Below are 20,168 nucleotides of genomic sequence, written 5' to 3'. Positions count from 1 at the left end.
CAACTCTCAGCAAACCAATACGCTATTGCAAAGTAAAATAGAGTCTCAAAAATCTAAACATAAAACTTATTATCAGTCTACTACCCCTCCCCTCCCCAGTTGTCCAAATGTTCTGTTTACAGGATTTCAGAAGGGAATGGTTTACAGGGATATGTGAGACACAGAGAATGCCGCCTTGAATTTATCATGTGTAGGAGCTCTTGAATGATAAGGAGAAGTCTACTGCAACTTGTCATTTATTTAGTCACGAAAAATCAAAAGACCACCTTCACATTCAGCATTAAACTGCACCACATCGCTGCAGTCATACTCAGTGTAGCATGCATCTTAGTGATAAGCGTAATCTCTGATTCACAGTGCAAGCTAAATAAGGGCAGATTTCATGGGTCAATGCATTTGTTGTTAGAAAAATATAGTATGTCCATGAAAAGCAACATGGGGATTCTAATTTTGGCCCAAACACAGATGAAGGGAGAGAAAGAAGCAAGAAAGAAAAAGATCCTCTGTATATATCAGACAGTCACATTCACAAACACGCACACACACACACACACACACACATACACCTTGCCCAGGTCCCCGAAGCTAATTAAAGGGAAGGTAGGCGAGCAGAGATGTGATAACTCTGTGAATCATGTAGAATAGTTGTAATGGGTGACCTTTTTTCTCTCCTCATGCGGCAGGCAGAAATCTCATTTGAGAGCGAGCCATTCCAATTTGCTGCGGCGAAGCAGGTGTCAAAGTCTCAAGCAGGCAGAAAAACATCCCTTGGTGCCTTCTCTTTTGTTTGAGATCATGTGATGCCCTGTGTGAAAATGCAAAGAGCTACAAAGTCTACTGAAACAGGGGTTTGTATTTCAGCTTTAGGTACCTCTTTCATTCGTCTCTTCTTCTCCTGCACTTTGACTTAATGTGAAGAAGCAGAAACAGTGTTTTCTATCTCCGTGTTATGTGTATAGAAAGGATTATGTTAGTGATCAGAGCAAACATGAGAATTATAAACACAGTCCATCTTCATTAGGCTGCGGGCCAGATATTACTGGGCTGGACAGCCTGGAATGTTTGGTCGTCCATTTAGCCAAGGGCAGGAGCAGAAGGGCTGCTGTGCAGGGCTCCAACTCCCTTTGATCCTCTGAAAGTGTGTGTGTGTGTCTGTGCGCGCGAGAGTGCAATGCAATTTCACAACCCAAGTACACCAGCTGGTCCACGTTAAAGTTCCAAGGTAACCATGGCGCCCTGCGGCTGGTGGAGTGTGTGTGTGTGTGTATGTTAGTGTGTGTGCGTACGAAAGTGTGTGTATGTGTGTGATAACATGTGGTATACGTTTGGATGCGCTCCTCCACCCCCTCGCCCCTTTGGCTTTGACTTTTAAGGAGTTTCAATGCTGAGTTTTTGCCTCTATCAGGTAAACAGGATACGGGTCACTGATAAAACAGTATATACACATAGACAGTCTACCGCCATGAGAGAATATATGTGAATTCCACTTGCCACTGAATTCCTAGGATTGTGTCACCAAAAATAGCTTCCCATGTGTTACCTCAAATGTGTAGAGTCATGTTGAGCTGGGCTGATTTCATAAGTGGTTTGCTTCAGAGTTTATTTAAGTGGCTGGTATTGTTTTTAAAAAGTACAAAAACATACATTGTGAGATATTAGAGTGTTATTACCAGAAAAGCTACAAAAACATAAATGGGGTTTCACAGTTGGATGACCACTGAGATCTACATAATCATATTTTATCATATACACAGTTATAATCAGTTAATAGCTTTAGGATCAGGTGTAGCAGTGTGGTGTGGGGAAGATAATCACTTAGAAATAAGATGCACAATTTGTATTGTGACCTCGAGTCGGTTGTGTACATGCTATGATCAGTTAACGCAGTGGTTCCCAAACTTTTTTTGCTAGACCCCCCTCAAACATTTAGTAAACAATTGAGCAAATACAAGTAATCTGCAATAAATTACAGGTAGTAAGAAAATAAACTACTAACTCTTTTACGCTACGTCCACACCTACACGGCTATTTTCGAAAAGGCAGCTGTTTCGTCCACACGTAAACGGCGTTTCGAATCACTGAAAACGGAGATTTTTCAAAACTCCTTCTTTGCGTTTACCTGTGGACGAGGAATACAGAGTTCGTCATGCAACGTCAAAGGTATGTGCCTTTTTTCACGTCACGCTGTGCGCCACGTTATTATTTACATGAGATGAATTGCAAAATGGCAGATAGTCAGATTAACAGTATTTTGTCTCTATCTGCAGGTTTTACACGCTTACATACAGTATAAACACGCAGTTACTGTCCCTCTATTTAGAAAGGCAGAGGCGTAACGGTGTGATTATTTTACATGTAGTTGTTTTTTTCCTGTGTAATAATATTCAACATTGCTGTCAATACATTTTTCAAAAAATGCCTCTCTGTGCAAAATGGGTTCAAAAACATAAACAACTGTGGGATACTGTTTGTCCGTGATTTAGACAGGGGGAACAAATTGTGGCAGGATCAGCCTGATATTATTTTTATCCCGCTGTAACTTTACTGTATAAAGAGCTAACATCTCCAAAATGTCAGGAGTAGTTAGTCATTACAACAAGTGTTTGTGAACTAAAAATCAAGAATGTGGGATACTGTTTGTCCGTGATTTAAACAGCCCAGCGCTGCTCCCAACGAAGGGAAACCCAATTATGCAGGGGAGACCTACCTCCGCACTTGTGCAGGTGAAACCAAAGGGAAGATAGGCTTCACCATATTTTCTAGTCTTTGGCTTAGAGTGAAGTTGGTTTGGAAACATATTCAGCGATGCTTCATCTCCTGCTTTGCGTTTGTGGAGGCGCCCCGTGCTAGCAGTGTCCAAGCGTTGTTGTTTTTTTCCCTTTCTCATACCGCGCCCCCCTACAATGGCTCTAGGGGGCGGGCCCCACACTTTGAGAAGGTCTGAGTTAACAGTGCTGCCTCTACTGTTCTGAGGTTTACTACTCTTCATGCATAAGGCTAACTGAATTCAACAAGAGATAAGCAAATGTTGCATGGGCAATAATAGCTGCTTTCTGACCCTTAGAGAATATCAAGCTAGTATAAAAAAATGGAATTAGGTGAGTGGCTTAATCAGCAGGTTAAATTATAATAATGCACACTACTCGTGATGTGACTTGGACCTTGAACGCAGCAGCCTACACCATGTCTACATAGCTCGTTGCTGTAAACTGTATATTCATTCAAAAAATCAAAAACCCACAACCATCACATATAGATCAAAAATCTAGCATGAGCTACAAAATTATGTAAGATTTACCTTTGAGGATATTGTCTGGATGCAGGTAAGGAAATCCCAGAAAACTGATCTGTTCGTGTGGACATCACAGCTTTGAGTTCTCCCACTGAGAACTCAACATCCAGATGAACAGAATCAACTTTCTGGGCTTTGAGAATAACCTCTGATCTTCCTCTCCTGACCTCTTTCTTTCATCTTTCTCCATCTCCGAGATCTCACACATTAATGTTTGTACTTTTTTTTTTTACACCTCTGGGTAAATACAGCATCCATACATTTAGCTAGCAGACAAACTGTCATCCAACGTGTACAGAAACACTTTGTGTGTTTGCTGATATTTTTTGAGCTGTTTGGAAAAGTTATATTTTAAATCATCTGTGACTTCCTGCGTTTATTCTCCCTTCTCTGCTAAAGTACAGCACCCACAACTTTACTGACATTTACATTACGAATGCACAACAGGGAGAGAAGGAAAAAAGGACTTGCTAAGGATGTAAGCAGGACATGGGAAGACATTACTTTATTACTGAGCAAGTATCTTCTTGTCGGCAGCAGGAAGTACATAAAAAATTAACTCAGTCAACAGACAGATTGATAAAAAATATTATCAGATTTTAGTGGATGTGTGTACACTATTAATTAAGATCCCATTGTGTAAGGTATTCTTTTCTACTGCACGCGGCAGTGTGGCTGTGACTTTATCTTTTATCTACTGCACTAGGTGATGGTACTTGTCTAAGGCCTTCTCCACCATACATCATGTCTATAAACGGAGCTAAAGCAGCATTGTATAGATCTCATCTTTCATGTCCTTGCACAAATATTTAAGGTTTAGAGAAGGTCATATTATCTTCTAAATGTTCTGTTTACATAGATAATAATGGGGTCAGTCCAAGTGCCCACAGTAACAAAACTGTATTGGACACTGATAAACAAATGCATACTCATAGCTGAGCTATGCAAAAAACAAAAAACGAAACAACAACCCCCGTTTAGTACAAGTATTGAGATCATTGAAAATCTCAAACCCTAATATCTCAGAGTATATAAACGGTCCTCGTCATGTTTCCTGTTTCCATATATGTGATCGATGCCACTGTTGAGCAACAAAAAATGATTCAAAAGGGAAAATGCTGAAAAGACCGGAAGGCAGAAAACACTCAACAGTTCTTATAACGCCGGATGACTGCGCATTGTGCTTGACGATCTCTGTTCACACCTGATTGCCTCACCATAGACTAAAATAAGGAGGTTCACAAACTCAGGAAATGTACAAATCTGTGGAAGCTCCACAAACAAATGACCAGAACTCCATAACATACACTGGAAATACATTGTTGAAAAGCAACACAATCCTTTCTTCTCTCTAAGCAACTTCCCAATGAGATGTATTAGGGGTGGGCGATATAAACGATATACGATAAAAACGATATAAATTTGGCTAACGATAGAGATTTCGACTATATCGCTCTATCGCGATAGAGCATGTTGATGATGTCATCAAGCTGCGCCTGTTTTGGTCTAAAGCATCGCAGCGGCTAAAACCATTATCATCTGCAAATTATGGCAGGCGACAGTCATAGCAAAGAGATGAAGCACTTTTGAAATATGGGGAAAGCCAAAAATTGCGCTTCCTCCACTTCTGTAACATTTTTTTTTTTTTTTTTTTTTTTTTTTTTTTTTTTTCCGCCTGTCCCATTTGGTTCTTTAGCCGTCAGAATTGTTGTCTGAAGACCAACAAGGATACCCAATGGATTTATTTTGCCAAATGGATCATCATGGCATTGCCGTATTGGTCCATTTGATCGACCTTTGTTTTTATTATTTATTTTATTTTCAGTTGTTACAGACGGGACAGACATGAGTGAGGGATAGGAAAGGGAGAAAGAAAGAGGAAGGAAAAGAAAAACAGAAGGGGAGAGGGACAGTGAGAAAAGGGGGGAAGAAAAAATATCTCCGGGATCACCTGTTGAGAGAAAAAGAATAGAAAACAAGCAAAAAAACCAAAACAAAGCAACATACTATACACAACACCATCGCATTAATCTAGCTAAGTGTAAACAGCAGTAAATACTAAATATTGAATGTTGTTGTGCAGCACAGACAGCGCACAATGTGCTTTGAAGTAGCAGCCAAGAAAGGTGTGATTTAAGTCTACGAACAGTGAACACCCATGTGCACACCTGTGTGGATCGGCGCGCTTGTATTCAAATGGTTTCCCCATGTAATGGTCTGCTAGAGTTCACTTCTGTAACATTATTAATGTTGAATTCTCTCGCAGCTGTTCTATTCCCGTGTTGTTGCAGTATATTAATAAATAACCCTGTATTGTAGATGAATAATCTCAGTTGTTCTCCTAACTGAAGTTTGGCCTGTGTATAGCATCCTGCTATGCAATTGCATTTGTCCCTAACCACCAGAATCCCTCACGTTAACTTTTATCGAGTGGAAAAAAAGTTGTCGTTTATCCTCCAGCTTCACTGTGCTAATGTTATGCTAACATAGCTGTGTTGCTAGCAATCACGTAGCACAACATTATATACCAGGTAGTCCAACTTCAGTAACCCTGCAAATGCCACTGTTGTTTAGTTTTCTGTCTTCATTTATGTTGGAAGTGGTAGCAGAGCTGTACGTTTTGATTAGTTTCAAAAATCTCTGTCAGAACATGGTATGAGATGTTTAGGTGTAAACTAGCGAGTAACTTCTTGTTAACTTTAACTCAGTTAAATGTAATAAATTCTGTTTTCATGGATGTTAAACTTAATTGTTACACCCGATAAAGCAGCAATGCTGATGATTTTATTAAAGATGAAAGAATTTAGACCGTTTTTAACTCTTAGTGTTCGTTTGACTTTGGGACCTGAAGTAGACGGAGTTTTGGACCCAGATTACTCCGCGAAGCTCCTCACTACGGCAGCTGTAATGCTCTGATGCGTAATGCTTTTAAGTGTGCCTTATAGTGTGGAAAATACGTTATACAGAAGAAAAGAATATATCGTGATATATATCGTTACCGCACATGCTTCAAATTATATCGCGATATGAATTTTAGGCCATATCGCCCAGCCCTAAGATGTATATTCAGTTTCAAGTTTAGACCATGATAGAGAGCTGGCAATTTTAATGTAGTTTAAAAGGCTGCCTAACCCTACACAGCTGCCATGTTTGTCTTGTGCTTTAGTAACAGTTGTTGGGTTTCATAGGGATACGTCAGCTGTTTGTGACATGTATTGGTTTGAACCTCAAAGAGCTACTTTTGTCTCATTAGTTCTGAAAACTACAGTGAGCATTTGTAACTTTCGGAGCTACATTTGTGTTTTTGCGTATCATGTTGCTTCCTCAGGTATATCACTTCAGCTGACAGAAAAAAAAACCTTGTGGTCTACCCAAAGGTTGTCACTTTCAAAGGACAAAGTGTACAAACATGCAATAACCCTCAATCCCTGGAACTGCTGTGACTTTCTGCTTCTTTAAGTAAACAGCCCAAGGCCGCTGCCTCTCATATGGCCATGAGCTTCCTACAATGATGAAAGAGCTTTTAGGTTTTCTACGTTTTACATTTTAATTGCGCATGTTGCACCTTCACTAGCTTTTTAAATTGTTTTATGAACACGAAACTAGTAAAATCCAGTTCATCAAAGCTATTTTGGCACCACTGAGATCATAATACATGTTCCTAACACACGAAACACCAAAAACAGTTTTAACCAAACTCCTCACTGACATCATGAAGATGTTTAATCTTTTTTTTGAAATGAAAAATCATCCTATCAAGCTGTCCACTGTGGAGAGAAAAATCTAATGAAAATATAGTGCTACATATTGATAATGATATACTGTATCTTTCTATTCCTACCTAATCAGAGGCAGAATACAGTGCAGAGTCTGCCCTCTCTCCTGCCATGACAGCCACAATTCATCACAGCTTTAATTTAGTCTGTTACTGGGGTGTCGATAGGACGCACACTGCCTGGCGACCCTCTTTCACACACACATGCAAGTCCAAGCACACACGCATGCAGGGAGCTGCATGTTTACGCATGTTCCATCCACAACATGCACTTATGACACTTACGGAGAACCATCTACCCCCAGCATTTCATCTTTGTTGCAATAACCGCACGCACAAAAACGTACAGATATACACTGCAGTCCATATCCTTCCATCGTCCAGCAGCACTATCTGTTATGTGTTTGGATGTGGCCCCTGGCTCAAGGCCCTTCTCCCTCGATATATCATCAGTCATTTGAAGCAATTAAGCACTTCTCAATGAGAATAGCCCGCTCTTCCTTGAGCAAGACGGAGAGGAGCGATTCACAAAGCCATTTTCTACCAAATCCTATTAAAGGTGGGGAAGGGAGGGAGGGGGAAAACGAGGTTGAAGACTTAAAATGGAGGGCTTTTATTTAAGGACTAGGAGGTATTACAGGCCAGATTACTCCTGGCTTATGTTCCTAGTCTGGGAAATTACATTCCCACTTTTTTTGGGGAGTACCAAGGCTTTGGAGTTGAAGATGAGAATCACCTTAAGTCGCTCTTGTTTTTCACTTCTCCACTTCAATGGCTTGTACTTGTTCTTGTTGTTGTGTTTTGCTAGAAAGATTTCTGTTTTTCCACTTTTATTGGCACCTACTGAGCTTTTCGATACCTCTTGGGCTGTGTTTTGGGGGCTAGGGTTTATGTCAATTCTATCCGGTTCTTTCAAGGGAAATTACTTTTTCATTCCAAGATCTAGTCTTAATTATTGATAGCAAGGAAAAGACATGAGCGAAAATTTCATAGGATAAAACCGTTGCGCTTCAATCTCAGCAGGGTTTAAAATCATACACCATATAAACACAGCTGCGAGTCATCATATAAACAAAAACACCAACAGAGAATCTCTGTTTTCATTGTGCTATTCATTCTTTAAGTTTCAGGATTCCACCGTTAAGAGTTTTGTGAGATCACCTATGTTAAATTCATGGACATAATCATTTTAACTAAGTGAACTTAATTGTTTAAAACACAAGTCATGACCTATAATTTCCCTAAACTTCGTCTAGGGGCTAAATATACATTAAAATGCTTTGCTCGTGTTACATAAACAGTACATAAACAACAATAAACTCACACACGGTGATCTTAAAAGGATTCAAAACAATGAAGTACAGATGTTTCGACAGTTTCATGTATCTGAGATATTTTTGTGAAAAACAACAATAACCCCCAGCTGCGTTAATTACCGCTAAGTTAAGATAAAATCTAACGGCCACATCAGAACTGATCACTACACATCTGGACTGGAGCGACTTGAGTCCTTTATTGTGAAAAACCTGGGGTCTATTGGGAAATTATATGACATGGTAATTGAACAGTTTGCCACCATGAAGGACAAGAAAATGGCTTTCATACTAGAGCGTGTAAAATGTTACTCTCCTCCTCTATCTGTGGCTTCACTGAGAATAATACAGGGGAAACAAAATGTGGCGCTCAGATGTTGAGTAAATTCTTATTTGGTTAAATCAAACTGTTTCATTGCTAATTAAGTATTTCCCAGTGATTAGACTGTTCCCTACGTCTCCCTACAAGAACGTGTCAAAAATCATTAAAATGTTTAACATATTTAACAGAGTCTTATCTTGACCAACCATCAAAATTGAAAACACAATTGTTTCCAATTATATTAAACAGAGGTCTTGTTATGCTTTTAGTATGTTAACAAGTGTGGTAGGTAGGAAGGAAAAGTCTTGCATTTATTTTAAAATAAAGTGAAAATTCGTTTGACTTTCTGCCACAGAAAATGCAAATAAGTATGTGCTTCCTTTTTTTAACTTTTTTTGTATCCTAGTAGGTTATAAACTTTGCAAAAGACTGTATGTATCCTAACCTTGCACATTGATGATCTTCGTCCGGTGTCGACAAATGAACCACTTCTCTTGAGGGTTGAATCCTGAAAAAACCCCACAAACACATACAAAAGTAACTAGTTTAATTTCCACAAGATTGCACATTATATCTGTTTGTCTCTCTCTCTGTGTCTTTTTATTGACTTTGCCTAATTAAAATGTGCCCCACCCACTAGGCAACAGTTCAGTGGTTTGATCTCTAGCTCCTCCATCGCATTTGTCAGAGTGTCCTTGAGCAAGCTACAATGCCCCAATGCTTGCATTCGTGTGTAGATGGATGAATTTGGCTTGTAGTGTAAAAAAGTACATGCAGAGGTGAGAGGAAAGTAAGAGTACAATATAATATAAATAAAAAATACTATTAATACTATTTACCTTTTTTAACTACCTCTTTAACTTCTCCAGTAACAAGCCAATAGTATTCCAAGATCTGGTCATCTCTGTCAAAACGGTACCCTCAGTCTGATGCCATATGGTATGTGATCACAATTTATAACCTCCACTGATCTCACAGAGATTTTGTAAAATCATTATTCTCTCCGTGGATCAACCTTTGTGCAACCAAAGCTTTCTTCCCTCCAATTTTGGCTTTTCTAACTCACGGCACATTTGCTATTGTACTCGCAGCCAAGGCAGCCTGTCTTCACCTTGACAAAAGGGTCGAAATTTTTCAAAACACTGAAATAATATGCATGAAGGCATGCACATCACAGTATGTACGAGACCACTGACGTATATGAACACAGGCATATGTATGTGCAAACTCTCCGTACTGTATATGTGCGCTCCCCCTTGCCAAACTGTAAAACAGGTTTGGGGTTTATTTTTGTTGTGTGAAAGCAAGACTCAGTACTGCTAAAACCCACATCTGCAAAGAATAGACCTACTCATTTGGCGTTAATCAAAACAGCCTGACTTTATTCATGTAACTGCAGTGATCTGCAGGCCTCTGGCAAGAGCAGAGAGAAAGAAAACACAGATGTGTTCACATTATACACACACACAGACTTGCGCACACACACACACATTTGAATAAAAGGTCAAATAGCTTTATCAATAACTGTGGAAAATGTGTTTTGTGAGAAGAAGGAGCAGCTGATCTGACAGTGGCCACCGCCCTGATGAATAACCGCCAGGAGAATCAATAGGAAAGAGGAGTTGAGGTGGAGTGGGGGAACGTTTTGTCATCCAACGGTACACTCCAATATCTAAGCTCATCCATCAAAGGCAGCAATGGCACTTCGTCCTCCGCTTTAATTGAAAGCACACTGAAACAAGTTATTTACATGACGGGATGGATTTGAACGGGTGCACGTCAACTGGCAGCTTTGCTGTTATGTGCTTGCTAAATGTTTGTTTCATGAGCTACGAGCTGACGCTTCACTGTCTGCGAGCACGGTTGACTGTCAGCTAACAATGGAAATGCAGACAAATAGTCAAACATCAAGTCTGACACAAAAGCTGTTTTTTGTTTGTTTGTTTGTTTGTTTGCTTTAATAGGTATACGGCTCCTATACACCCATCTTGACTATCAAAAAGCCGCCTTCACGAAATGGCAGTGTGCAAAATCCTGACAAATGGGTCACCATAAAACAGCAAAATGTATTTGAAAAATGACGATAATTTGAAATCCACACAAAAAAGGCAACCAGGCATCTTTTTCACTGGAGGTTTTCAAATATATCCCCTTTGGCAGCATATATGGACTGAATTTAAGTTGGCTGGCTTTGGCATTAAAGATACTGAAGGCCTTTAATTGAATTTGAATTTATATATGCCATAAGCTAAACGACATCAAATTTTATTATTTGTGACTTTCAGTTTATTTGGGCTTTTTGAATATAAGCTCATATATTTTGAACATCTGCCTTTCCCTGCGTATGATCTCTTGCATACTCACCAAATAACAATTCATTAACTGTGCTACATATTTCTAATCATATCACAGTTATACCTGTGTGAGGATGAAGACGTGTGCATTTCCGTGGAGAGTTTTCTCTCACTAGATCTAGAATCAGTAAAAGACAGCAGATTTCTTTCTCCTTTGGGTTCACTCCATAAATGGAGTATTGGATGCTGGTGGTAGTTTAAGAAAAAACAACCCTCACAGCCTTACCAGTTGCTGCTTCTTCTCATCCTGAGTTTAGTAAAAACTTGCTTGCATTGCCAACATATGAGGAGTTAGCTGGTCAGATAAGTCAAAACAGTCCTAAATATTTCAGCCTCCGTATGTAGAGCGGGCAGGAATGCCAACATTTTTCCAAAACCCTGTCAAAATCATCCTTTTCAAAGTTGTGGGAGGTCTAAGCAAGTGATGTACCGCTCTGTATCATATTTGCCCTGGGTGACCCAGTCTGAACTCCAGATGCTACTGTGTGTCACCATGTCACAACCAGAGCCAAAAAGGCCAGGGGGAGGAGAGCCTGTCTGCCTGGAAGCCAGTTAACATCTGTCGAGCATATTCACATGTGTAGCAGACATACAGAGAGGCTCTTCAGACCACACTGAGTTTACACTACACGGGATCCAGCGCCATAGAGACCGAAAATGTTGGAACCAAAACAGAGGCTGTTTTTAGAGTTTCAGCAGACACAGCCAAGGCCAGACAAGCTACGCCAACACTCATTCACACCACGAGAAACCCAATTTCCCCCCAAAAGCAAAACTGATTTTTGCTTTAATCCTGGTGCCATAAATGGTCTTGCCAACTGATTTATATACAATATTCAAGCAAATGGCTTGTTCTTACAATCTCGTGTTGTGAACATGTTTAGCTGGCACTGGCCCTATTATGAGAAAATGCAGATTGGGATAGTTATACAGAAGAGCCAGACATTCATGTTAGCAGGGGGTCTAAGGGAAAAAGAGTCATACTTTGAGTCTTCTTTCTTTCCTTTTATGCTTCCAAGCCAATTAAATAAAGCATGGGTTGAAATATTCCACAGCTCTGGCTCTTTGGGAGCTAGTATTTATAGATAAAACAGATGCTTCTGGCAAATGTAAAGGACTGAAATTTACATCCACTTCATTCCAAAATTTTCTAAATACTCTTTCCGGTTATTGTCTGCATCCACGCTGGGTCCTGGAGAGAGAGGAGGAATTGGGAATGTACTGGGAAACCGCAACGAAGCAGGCCAGCCAAGTTCAACAGGGAGTTCAAGGCTAAATCGATGCATATTTCCCTTTTAGTGGTGATAAGTCTAGCCAAATGTACACTCATCCCTCCGCACAGAATCTCAACCTAAATTAAATAGTGATTAGAGGAGCCTCTTCCATTGGTGGTTATAAATTTCACAAAAGATTATTTGCCTGCTTTGCTATCCCACAAATTCATAGGGCTGAATTTCTACCGGCTGCCCAAATTCATTGTCAAAGTTTTAGCAGGGTATGGCTCAGAGCCACTGTTTGTCTAAGGCTGCTGCACTCGAAGGCCTTTGCAGACTACACGAGAAAAGCTTGGCCAGGTCTTCTAAATGTGTTTTCGCTGAAGTGTCCAGGTATATTTTTTCTACAGTCAGAGCTCTAAAGCTGTCTTGGCCCGCTTCAGCTCTGTACATGTGTTAATGCTGAGAAGGTTCATTCATTTTAGCACCACATTTGATAGTATGTTGACATGTGAAACTCTGGCCAACTCTGCATCCCCCATAGGCCAATGTGCATTGTTCTGGTTTCAGCTGCCTCTGGAGTTCACGGTATGTTTGAACATGCTGTCCAGCCAACATATTTAAACAATAAAACTGCTGTCTGTACAAATTCACTACTGAAACTACTTGTCTGAAAGAAGAAAAAAAAGACTTAGTAATTGGTTTTATGGGTGCGAAGCACTTATTTACATTAAGTGAAAAATATAATGCTGATATTTGTAAAGAATTCAAGAGTTGGAAAAATGAGAACCAGTGTTTTGGAGGTTATCTGCACTCATCATTGAAACGCATTTGTTTGGCCTCAGGGTTTGTGGGGTAAATGAGCCTTGACGATTATTTTCATAAAAAGCAATAAAGACCAGTAATTATAAAAATGCCAATAAGAATTCATCTTTGAAAAATCTATAAAGCTATTAAGTCTGTAATTAAAAAGATGAGCGGCTAAGTCTGAGAAAATTGCATTTTCCTGCACAAGCGACTGTGAAGCCTCATCTCATGTTTGTTTTGCAAATTCCTCAACAAAAACATTAACTTTGAAATATTAATCTGATCTGTGGTATTGATAGGAATCTCCCATTAAAGGCAGAGGCCTGTACTTCATACACATACGCTTCATTAGCTACACCTCGGTTGCAGATCCAAAGGGTCATTAAGCCTCCATCTTGGCAATTACACACGCCGACACAGATACACCCACTCACATGCACACAAGAACGCAAAAAGAAGTGGTCATTCCACTTTTCAACCTGCGAAACTGTGTAAAGGTAGTCCTTATCCATTAGACATGGTCTCTGTAATAAGCAAGTGTTATTGGCCCATGCAAACACCTTTTTGACAGTGAATAAATTACAGCTTTACTCACATAGTCAGATGGATGAGAAATTAAACAAAAACCTGTAAAACCTGAACTCTTCAACAGTACAGTGAGGTTTAGCTCTCTCATGTGGAAGGGTGGTACTTTGTTGGTGCAGTTTAGGTCCTCTTAGAGAGGGTCACTGCAAACCTATTCTTTTTCTTTCTGTGATGAAATATCTTTTCTTCATAGTGCACCAAAGGGGTCACTGAATGGTTTGATAAGTATAAAAATATGTCAGTCATATGCTTTGGATCCACTTATCGACCAATATTTTGGACTGATGCGTGACCACCAACCTCAAAATAACAAATGAGAGAGTATATTTTGGAAGAATGGCGTTAACAGTGGTTGAGGTAAAACCTCTGTATTTACATTCATGAAGGCGTCTCTTGATTGCAGACAACAAAAGGCCGACTCTACTTTGGCGCGTCCTGGACTTGGTTAGATGTTGGGAAAGAGTTTTTTTATACCAAGAATTCTGCAATCATCAACTTTAGCTGTCCGGTCTGTTCTTAGGGGCCTTTTGGTATTGCTGATCTCGCTATAGTCCTTATCTTTAAGATTGTGTAAGATTTTCAATATGGGCAGTCTTAAATTTACCTCTTACTACTAAATAAAAACAGGAGTTCTTTGTCATACAAATGCTATACGCATTGTCTCCACCTGTAGAATAAAAAAAAATCTAATAAACAATACATCCTAATGAACTAGCTGTACTGGAGTTACAAAAAGTCTTGCAAGGCCAGATCTGAATTATAAATGTTTACTTCTCGTTTTCCAGGACTCCTCTCTCATCTCCAACCGCTGCACAACGTCTTGTTTGAATGGAGTGCGTTTGTGTGTACCTACATCTCCCTCTCATCCTAATGTTTTGATCCAGGGTGTGTGTTCACAGTGGACATTAGGCAATCTCTCAAACCAGTAATGGGCTTTGATTCCCCAGGGTTGCAGTGAGATGGCCACTTCTTACATTAGCCAGTCAGGTATGACAGCGCCACGGCTTGCCTTCCCCTCGGCCAGCCGGGATAAATAATAAATGAAAGTGGTATTTCAGTCCTCCAAATCATCCGCAGGGTCAAGACTCCCTTCTCGCAGTGAACTTTGTAAGATGCGCCGAAGCGCAGCGAGATGCTAAAGGTTAGCGTCTTGGACAAGACAATCGTGCATTCGGCCTGCAAGCACAAGTAGTTTATAAACATCCACCACAAAATCCACCCCCCTAGTTGTTGGTGAGGAACTTCTTTTCCTGCTCCCTGTCTCCTCCCCTTACCTCTGTGGGAGGATGGGGAGACACATGAAGAGGAAAAGTTAGCATTCTCACAGAGCATACATCTGCTGCTAAGCTGGCATTTTGTATTGATTTTTCCTGAAGCCTGTAATTTTGAAAGCTTGTAACAGAAGATGAAGTAAATATCATTTTATTTGCTCAAATGGTTTCAGATTGGATTGGATTGAGATGAAAATGGTGGAGACAGGCAAATCTAGATGAGAAAGCAGCAATTTCACATAATTGTCTTCAGACCTGGTGCCAGAATATATTACCGCTGTTCTAAAACTGTCAAGCCAAAGACCTAGAAATGGACTGGAGTAAGTGAAGGCACTTATTCTTCAAGTCTCTGACATGTTTAACTCTCTGCTGACGATGTTCAGTGTGATGTGGTTGCATTTATCCTTTTGTGAAGAGTTCCCTTACTTCAGCTTAAAGTATCAGTTACTCCAATGCAAATTACATCCTTGACACTCACAGAGACTGTGTCAGACCAAGTCTGCAGTGGACTCCGAAGGCAACGTAGGAATCTGACATCAGATGTCGGATTAGAGTCAGATCAGTTTACATGTAGAAACAAAAAACCTCACAGACTAAAACTGGATCGCGTCTGTGTCCCATTCACATGTATCTCTGAAACAACAAATTGTCTCTTAATTTTTTGGTGTGTTGCTGTTTTTCATCTCAGCAAAGCTGACTTCCAAAGTACGACCTTTCACAAATCTCCCTCTGTGCCAGCAAGTGGCAGAGCTGAGTTAATGACTACTGTTTATAACCCCATCTCAGACAGCCATTCTGTTCATTTTTCTATTTACCCTGGAAGGTGAAGTTAACCTTCTTCAGCTCATTGTAGCCAGAGGAGAATGGCAGAGATTAGTGTATTGGTCATGGTGAAGTGAGCATAAAGTACATGACAGGACCCAACTGCATGGACAAGTATGATTGTTCCCTACAAGGTAGCTGCAACTAGACTCGAGAATTTGTCTTGCAGGATTTATAAAGATGCATACATTTTAAATGCTTTTTAATGTTTCTTTCTGCATATTGCAGCGACAATTTGATCAACACATTTTGCACATTAAAACAAGTAGACAGCTTTTTGTTCCTGCCTGCTGTGATATTACCCGACAAAAGCCCTCATCTCCTCCAGAGTTTTCCTTTTCTGTCTGTCTTCATCCACCCATCCTTGTGTTCAACTATCCATCAATCAAGTGGGCTACTCAAGCCAGAAACTCATCAGAACAAAGCAATCAGCTTTGTGCGTCAGTCCTCTTTTCATTAAAGGCACATACGAACCACTGTGCGCAAAGTGTGTATGTGTGCGTACGTGCTTGAGTGTGTGCAGCGCGAGTGCTTATTTGACGAGGTCAGCTAATTATTTGGCCAGACTAATGAAGGTCAGCGTGTTTATCTGTCTTTGTGCTGATGGTCTGTACCTGATTGAGATAAGTACTCCTCTTCAGCCTTCCTGTCATTTGTCATCTTGATTAAGGGACCTTAAGGAATTGAACGGTGCACCTTTATTTAAGACATCTCATACTTTACCTTCATATATTCTTTAACATCATGTTTTTCTTTGCACTCAATGCCTTCAATTTTCTATACATGAACTGTTGAAGGGTCATAATGTTAAACTGCACAATTTAAAAGGAAATACAAGGACCATGGCGATACTCATATTATTCTCATTATAAAATGCTGTAAAAAAAAAAAATTGCCCTCTTCAAACAGACATTTGTTCACTAAATGAAACTCACCACTAGATTTTTGGTTGTGTCTACTGGTCATACCATTTTCTTGTCACTCATTCAAAGAACTACATTGTCGTGAAAATCCAGGGAAGAGATCTAAAATACATGGACTGCAATTATCTATAATGAAAAGGAACTCTGATGCCAAAGGTATTGTCCATATATATACAGGCTTGTCACATTTGAAAGTGTGTGCACAGAATGGTGCTATTATCATGATGGATGGACCACACCAAATTAGGTAGATTTGATAATAACTTAAATTACATATCCACTTACCTGGATGCTTGATGAACTGAAAGCGACATTGTCTATTATTCTTGTATCATGCATGATTAGCATTCTGTATGAATATGTCGTGGCTGCCTTAGCAGTCGCTCATTCCAAATCATATGCAGGCCATTGTAAGCGTGAGCAGTGGGTTATTGTAACAGACGCAGAAGAGATCTTGACTCTTGTCAGCGTCAGACGTTTAGAGAAGGACAATTATAACTGAAAGGTTCCATTACTAATTAGATATCCATGTGGAAATAAAGTGGAAAAAATAAAAATTATTATTTTCATATGGCAAAATAAAGTGGTAAATATGTACATTAATAATCAGAACAGCAGCTATATATAAACTAGTGCCGTGCATATAGCTACTACATATCGGGTATAAAGTGTCATACCACTGTAAATTGTGAAGATCTGTCCAATCGCTTATGGGCTAAAGGTGTGTTAAACCAAACTTATATTTACAATATGTTTATGTGACATGACTGAACGTGGTGTGACAGTGATTTTTTATTTTTATTTTTTAATAAAGATACATCAGACTAGGGTCCTCCCCTTAGGGAACTGATTGCATTCAGAGGACATATATTGTATCATCCCTGGACATTAATAGTTCAGATTTCTGATCAGTTTTAAAATTTGCATAATGTCACACAAATCTGTGTTTTGCTATGATTTTTAGGAATCACAAACAGATGTGTTATTGAGGCTAAAAGGGCAAGCAACATGATCTAATAATTATCCAGAAAAACAGCAATAACACTTCTAAATTCCAAAACAATCATCTCAAATTGTTAAAATCATAGCCTGTCAGACTACAAGCAAGGTGAATGTTTAAAACGAGAAGAGCACAATTGAGCATTTTTTTTTCATGTAAATCTTCACATTTACTTGAAATATCAGTTCACAGAAAACAAATTAGTCACTGTTTCCTCAGATGGTCTGTTAGTGTAGCCAAACACGTTCAAGAAAACACAATTATCCTTTAAACTTTAAGCGCTCATTCTTATGGTGCATACAACGTAATAAGCATACTGATGTTGAATAATTTCCAAATTAGTGCAAAAGATTGGGGGCTTGTTTTTTTGTTTTTTGGAAGTAGCAAACACTATAAACATTTTTCAAGTTTTTACTAAGTCAGATTTATTCATAGAGGGCTTCTGGGAGTTCACATACGTGTATTTCTATATTTTTGATAGTGAACAATTACAAAAAAATAAGAAAAATAATTCGGCAAAGTCCTACCAGGTGGAAGTCCAGGGTGAAGGCTGGGAGCATGCCGAAGAGATTATATATTTTTGTTGGCTTGGGAATGCCCTGGTATTCCCCCAGAAGAGCTGGTGGAGGTGGGCAGACAGAGGGAAGTCTGGGATTCGGCTGTTGTCCTCACAACCCACACCTGGATAAGTGACAGAAAATTAATGGACGGATGGATGGATGGATGGATGGATGGATGGATGGATGGATGGATGGACGGATGGACGGATGGATGGATGGATGGATGGATGGATGGACGGAGTTCCCACATACAATTAGCTACTGTGAACCATTGATGCGATCTGCATTTTGTTGAATTATGTTGCATAAATATTCTGATTTAAAATAAACTTTACTTCAAAAAACCATTTGACCTAGCCTGTAATACATAATACAAACACCCATATATTTATATTTTCCATAAAGATGATGGCAGTCTGTTATCCAAAATTGGTCTTTTATTGAGACAATTAAAAAGAAAAAAGTCTGTGAAGGAATGAATCCAAACAATTCTTCACATCTGTCCTAGTCTCTGTCTGGCTACCTCTGCAAGCCCCAGTTCCTAGGCCTCGGCATCTCTAACAAGCAGCGGATACAGCGCTGGATTACTGTAGGCGTTAAATCAATAGCTGCTGGTCTCCCAGGCACAGCTATAGATTATGAATCAGTGTTGGTGAACAGAGCGCCATGGTGGCGAAAGGGAGTAAGGAGACAGAGAGGGGCTGAGGGAGAGAGAGAACGAGAGACAGAGAGAGGAAGAAGAGGAGGGAAATACTGATTGGTTGACATCAAAATGATGCATGGTGGTGTCATTTCACCAAAATATACTGGTTTTGAATGACAGTTGTAAATTATCCTTTGTAATTTTGCAACATGGTTAAGTATACAATCACCAGGAAATGAATAATTATGCATTGCATGTATTGAGTTTCAAACTGTCACTTAAGAATAGGGAATCTTATATCACGTAAACATAATTGAGCCATACAGGTAATCAGGAATTTGACTCATAATTGAAAGTAAAGAACAACATTTAAGATAAATATTGATTTAACCTTTGCCTTTCTGAGATCTGTGTAATGAATGCAATCTCAAGTTCATGGAGTTCTCCACATACTTAAAATAAGAGTAACAATAATTTGTAATTTAACACAGAAACATAGAAGACATGAGGTTTTGTGCACATGCCTGCCAATATCTATATAACTGATCTATGGCCACAGAGCCCATTAACCTGGTTGAACCTGGTAATCTCTGCAGCGAGCACCAATGTTTCCAGTCTTCAGTTTAATTCAAGGCCCTCTGAGTGCTGTTTACAGATGGTATCTAAGTGGCTTGATTCAACTGCCAATGAATATTGGCATGTGCCTACACCCCATAGACCCTGCTATTAGGGGTGGAGACCACAGGGTTAGCCAAACACAAACTGAACATGACATCTCCCTTGCGTCTGCAAGTTCGACATGCCGGCATTTACACAAACACACACACAGGCACACCTGAGTTCCCAAACGCGTTTGTACAAAAAAGCTAAAGACGATTCGAATTTCAGCTAGAATATGCAGGCACACATTTCATGCTCCAAAATTCAAAGAAAATGCAATGTATGTGTATGCCTATGTGTAAACCCACACACACACACACACAAATACACAACATCAACCTTGCTATAGGGCAGGTTGCAAGACCCATACTGCCCCCTGGCTCGCCTCGCTCTCAGTGTTTGTTGAGCAGCAGAGATGCCCGAGGAATAACTTGTCTCCCACCACAGATTCGGGATCAGATTACTCTGGACTAGCTCCCTAACCTTAACCATTAGAAGGATAAGAAAATATCTGTTCTAAGATCAGTGGCTTGGGGGATGGAGATGATATTGAGGAGCTGTCAAAGGTGACTGAGTTCAGGGTCAGGCCCCCGGGAGCCGTGGGATGGGAAAAAGGTTCGCACAGGC

General features: G+C 39.8%; 1 long non-coding RNA gene across 4 annotated transcripts in view; it reads right to left on the bottom strand.

Moving 5' to 3' along the window:
- LOC146511252 (uncharacterized) overlaps positions 1-20,168 on the bottom strand; it is a 161,325-nt gene that overhangs the window by 31,952 nt on the left and 109,205 nt on the right. For 2 of the 4 annotated variants that reach the window (XR_014876016.1, XR_014876015.1), the window contains exons 3-6: positions 18,206-18,359; positions 16,691-17,192; positions 16,370-16,429; positions 9,148-9,210 (exon numbers count right to left, since the gene is read on the bottom strand). This is a non-coding gene — a long non-coding RNA (uncharacterized LOC146511252). The remainder of the gene's footprint in view (positions 1-9,147; positions 9,211-16,369; positions 16,430-16,690; positions 17,193-18,205; positions 18,360-20,168) is intronic. The other 2 variants (XR_014876018.1, XR_014876017.1) reach the window with 1 other exon arrangement.

The sequence above is a fragment of the Neolamprologus multifasciatus genome, chromosome 9 (assembly GCF_963576455.1).
Source record: "Neolamprologus multifasciatus chromosome 9, fNeoMul1.2, whole genome shotgun sequence".
In the NCBI taxonomy this organism is placed as follows: Eukaryota; Metazoa; Chordata; class Actinopteri; order Cichliformes; family Cichlidae; genus Neolamprologus; species Neolamprologus multifasciatus.
The sequence above is the reverse complement of the archived record's forward strand: the minus strand, read 5'-3'. Positions and strand labels throughout refer to the sequence as shown.